Genomic DNA, 5,257 nt, shown 5'->3' on the forward strand with positions numbered 1-5,257 from the left:
TTTAGTGGATGACAACTCAACATTTATTATACAGAAAAACATCTGATCCGGTCGTGTTCCGAAGCGTTCTGGGGTTAAAGGTCAGTCAGTGGTCAGACTTCTTTGGGGGAAGAGAGCGTACTCTACAGTCAGAGCCACAGCGAAGGCAGCGAAGCCCCATTTAAAGCCCCTCAGCATCACGTCTCCCAGGGATACAGGACGACTGAAGCCTCCCACGTACCTCCACACCTCGTTACTGTGGGAGAGAGAAACATCAGTATCACACAGAGCCTACAATCTACACACGGTACCCCGTAACGACGCCACGGTACCCCGTAACGACGCCACGGTACCCCGTAACGACGCCACGGTACCCCGTAACGACGCCACGGTACCCCGTAATGACGCCACGGTACCCCGTACGACGCCACGTTGTAACACCCAGATATATAACGCCCCCAGCAATGACTACACAGTACCCTGTAATGACAAAACAACTTTTTGTTGGTTGACATTTTTGCAAATGTATTTAAAAGAATAAACTGATATTACATTTCCATAAGTATTCAGACTCTTTACTCAGTACTTTGCTGAAGCACCTTTGACAGCGATTACAGCCTCGAGTCTGCTTGGGTTTGACGCTACAAGCTTGACACACCTGTATTTGGGAGTTACTCCCATTCTTCTCTGCAGATCCTCTCAAGCTCTGTCGGGTTAGATGGGGAGCGTCGCTGCACAGCTATTTTCAGCTCTCTCCAGGTCTCTAAGTCCAGGCTCTGGCTGGGCCACTCAAGGACATTCAGAGACTTGTCTCGAAGCCAATCCTGGGTTGTCTTGGCTGTGTGCTTAGGGTCGTAGTTCTGTTGGAAGGTGAACCTTCGCCCCAGTCTGAGGTCCTGAGCGCTCTGGAGCAGGTTTTCATTGAGGATCTCTACACCTGGCTCTGTTCATCTTTGCCTCGATCCTGACTAGTCTCTCAGTCCCTGCCTCTGGAAAACATCCCCACAGCATGATGCTGCCACAACCATGCTTCATCATAGGGATGGTGTCAGGTTTGCTCTAGATGTGACGCCTGCCAATCAGACCAAAGAGTTAAATCTTGTTCCTCATGGTCTGAGAGTCCTTTAGGTGCCTTTTGGCAAACCCCAAGTGGGCTGTCATGTGCCTTTTACTAAGGAGTGGCTTCCTTCTGGCCACTATCATTTAGGCCTGATAGCAAAAGTTCTGAATACTTATGTAAGTAAGGTATCCATTTTTACATTTAAGTCATTTAGCAGACGCTCTTATCCAGAGCGACTTACAAATTGGTGCATACACCTTATGACATCCAGTGGAACAGCCACTTGCATCTTTTCTATTTTTAATGAATTTACAAACATTTCTAAAACCCTGTTTTCGTTGTCATTATGGGGTATTGTGTGTAGATTGCTGGGGGTTTTATATATTTTTAAATCCATTTTAGAACAAGGTTGTAATTTAACAAAATGTGAAAAAAGTCAAGGGGTCTGAATACTTTCCGAAGGCACTGTACATGTACACATCTTTAATGCAACAATCTCTCTCTCTCACCGTGCCCATGGGTCCTTCAGTCCTCTAGCCGCCAGCCTCTGCTGTGTGAACTCCAGAGGCGTTCCTCGACCTTCCACCGCTTAACGTCTGGCAGGTTTAATTTACTGCCGTGGTCTCCTCCCATCCTAACACACAGCGGGGTTGAGTTGTGGAACTAGCTAGCTAAAGTAGTTCATGAAAGCATACAGGACACACCACAGATTGTAAGAATATTTCATAGTACCATAGAGATGTTAGGTTTCCATGATCAGATACTCTTGGATTGTACTGTAGTTAGCTAGATAACTAGCACAGCCTGCCGACTAGGGAGCTAGCAAGCTAGTTAGCCTGCTTTTAACATTAGCAGAGGACCTCGGGAAGCAGCAATGACACATTTAACCATGAAACAATTAAATCTAAGTCTTCATTAGTACAACATATTTATATATCAAACACTTACGTTTTATTTCATGTTTTTGTAATAGTATAAACGCGTAACGGTTGTACCTGTCTGTTTGTGACCTCTGTTGTGGATGAAGCACTTCGACAATTGCATCTGATGTACGGCACTGCTACGGTACACGAAAGAGACCACTTAGTACGTGTTTTGTCGGAGCGCAAACAATCCAGTGTATTTGCCGGTCAGAACCATAGCCTGACAGAACTAGGGATGTACATTCCCTTCAAGGCGATACGGGAACGATACATTTTATTTGGAAGCGGTTCAGTTTGATTAGGGGACGAATCGATGCATTAACATATGTTATATTTAATTAACTAGGCAAGTCAGTTGTTGAACAGACTTACAACAATGACCGCCCACCCGACGACATGGGCCCAGTTGTGCGTCCCTATGGGACTCCCAATCACAGCCGGTTGTGATACAGCCTGGATTCGGAACCAGGGAGTCTGTAGTGATGCCTCAAGGCTAAAACGCAGTGCCTTAGACCTCTGAACCAGGGAGTCTGTAGTGATGCTCTAGCGCTTAAAACGCAGTGCCTTAGGACCTGGAACCCAGGGAGTCTGTAGTGATGATGCCTCTAGCGCTAAAACGCAGTGCCTTAGTCCTCTGAACCAGGGAGTCTGTAGTGATGCCTCTAGCGCCAAAACGCAGTGCCTTAGACCTCTGAACCAGGGAGTCTGTAGTGATGATGCCTCTAGTGCTAAAACGCAGTGCCTTAGACTCTGAACCAGGGAGTCTGTAGTGATGCTCTAGCGCTAAAACGCAGTGCCTTAGACCTCTGAACCAGGGAGTCTGTAGTGATGATGCCTCTAGCGCTAAACGAGTGTAGACCTCTGAACCAGGGAGTCAGTGATGCCTCTAGCGCTAAAAACGCAGTGCCTTAGACCTCTGAACCAGGGAGTCTGTAGTGATGCCTCTAGCGCTAAAACGCAGTGCCTTAGTCCTCTGAACCAGGGAGTCTGTAGTGATGATGCCTCTGCGCTAAAACGCAGTGCCTTAGTCCTCTGAACCAGGGAGTCTGTAGTGTCACCTCTAGCGCTAAAACGCAGTGCCTTAGTCCTCTGAACCAGGGAGTCTGTAGTGATGCCTCTAGCGCTAAAACAGTGCCTTAGACCTCTAAACCAGGAGTCTGTAGTGATGCTCTAGCGCTAAAACGCAGTGCCTTAGACCTCTGAACCAGGGAGTCTGTAGTGATGCTCTAGCTTAAACGCAGTGCCTTAGACCTCTAAACCAGGAGTCTGTAGTGATGCCTCTAGCGCTAAAACGCAGTGCCTTAGACCTCTGAACCAGGAGTCTGTAGTGATGCCTCTAGCGCTAAAACGCAGTGCCTTAGACCTCTGAACCAGGGACTCTGTTGTGATGCCTCTAGCGCTAAAAACGCAGTGCCTTAGACCTCTGAACCAGGGACTCTGTAGTGATGCTCTAGCGCTAAAACGCAGTGCCTTAGACCTCTGAACCAGGGAGTCTGTAGTGATGCCTCTAGCGCTAAAACGCAGTACCTTAGACCTCTGAACCAGGGGAGTCTGTAGTGATGCCTCTAGCGCTAAACGCAGTGCCTTAGACCTCTGAACCAGGGAGTCTGTAGTGATGCTCTAGCGCTAAAACGCAGTGCCTTAGACCTCTGAACCAGGGAGTCTGTAGTGATGCCTCTAGCGCTAAAACGCAGTGCCTTAGACCTCTAAACCAGGAGTCTGTAGTGATGCCTCTAGCGCTAAACGCAGTGCCTTAGACCTCTGAACCAGGGAGTCTGTAGTGATGCCTCTAGCGCTAAAACGCAGTGCCTGTAGACCTCTGAACCAGGGAGTCTGTAGTGATGCCTCTAGCGCTAAAAACGCAGTGCCTTAGACCGCTGCGCCACTGGGAACCCAGATTACAAAACATTAAACGTTCCATTCTAAATGACTGCTGCTGATAGAACTCATGATGTCGCCTGGTGAAATCACCATCACCCACTAATTAACTTGTCATTTTTTTGCAGATTAAATGTTTGAGCTGCTAATGAATCAATATTTATCGTTTTAATTAGCTATATGACATAGCAAATGAATATATAGCACAAATTTGTATTTCACCCCCCATCTCAAAACCAAATAATTTCACAGTTCGGAAAGGTTTTAGTGTGATTATCTTCGGCCATGCAATTGCAGCTCGCAAAAGTGACTGTCTTCGTTATGTTTTATTTAGTATAAAGTCATTTAATATTTAGTATATTTAAAAATGACCATATACACTGTTTGTTCAAAGCAAAACTACCAAAACTAAACAATTCAAATCAAATGTATCGTAAACCCCATTCAGCAGGAAAAGACAAGAGTTTTCTCAGGTAGTTTAGGCCTGCTTTTATTCTGGTAAAACACATAGATAATTACCTAGCAAATGACATAGGTCTTTACTCAACTAATAAAGCATCATTATCACCCGAGCCATTTGTATGCTGAGGAGGCTGGTGGCACCTTAATTGGGAGGACAGGCTCGTGGTAATAGCTGGAGTGGAATAAGTGGAATGGTATCAAATACATCAAAACAAAAGGGTTGCATTCCATTAGCTCTTTTACCGCCATGAGCCGTCATCCCCTCACAGCCTCCACCGGGCGGATGTGATTGATCAGAGCCAGAGCCGTCATCCCCTCACAGCCTCCCACCGGGGCGGATGTGATTGATCAGAGCCAGAGCCGTCATCCCCTCACAGCCTCCACCGGGGCGGATGTGATTGATCAGAGCCGCTCATCCCTCACAGCCTCCACCGGGGCGGATGTGATTGATCAGGGCCGTCATCCCTCACAGCCTCCACCGGGGCGGATGTGATTGATCAGGGCCGTCATCCCCTCACAGCCTCCACCGGGCGGATGTGATTGATCAGAGCAGTCATCCCCTCACAGCCTCCACTGGGGCGGATGTGATTGATCAGAGCCGTCATCCCCTCACAGCCTCCACTGGGGCGGATGTGATTGATCAGAGAGGCCGTCATCCCCTCACAGCCTCCACTGGGGCGGATGTGATTGATCAGGGCCGCCATCCCCTCACAGCCTCCACCGGGGCGGATGGTATTGATCAGAGCCGTCATCCCTCACAGCCTCCACCGGGGCTGATGGTATTGATTCAGAGCCGTCATCCACCGGGGCGGATGGTGGCTGATCAGAGCCGCCATCCACCGGGCGGATGGTATTGATCAGAGCCGTCATCCACCGGGGCGGATGGTATTGATCAGAGCCGTCATCCACCGGGCGGATGGTATTGATCAGAGCCAGAGCCGTCATCCCCTCACAC

General features: G+C 48.4%; 1 pseudogene; it reads right to left on the minus strand.

Moving 5' to 3' along the window:
* Window positions 1-1,672, minus strand: LOC127920590 (NADH dehydrogenase [ubiquinone] 1 beta subcomplex subunit 3-like; annotated as a pseudogene).
* Between the last annotated feature and the right edge of the window lie 3,585 nt (window positions 1,673-5,257).

This window comes from Oncorhynchus keta, unplaced genomic scaffold, assembly GCF_023373465.1.
Source record: "Oncorhynchus keta strain PuntledgeMale-10-30-2019 unplaced genomic scaffold, Oket_V2 Un_contig_19963_pilon_pilon, whole genome shotgun sequence".
NCBI lineage: Eukaryota > Metazoa > Chordata > Actinopteri > Salmoniformes > Salmonidae > Oncorhynchus > Oncorhynchus keta.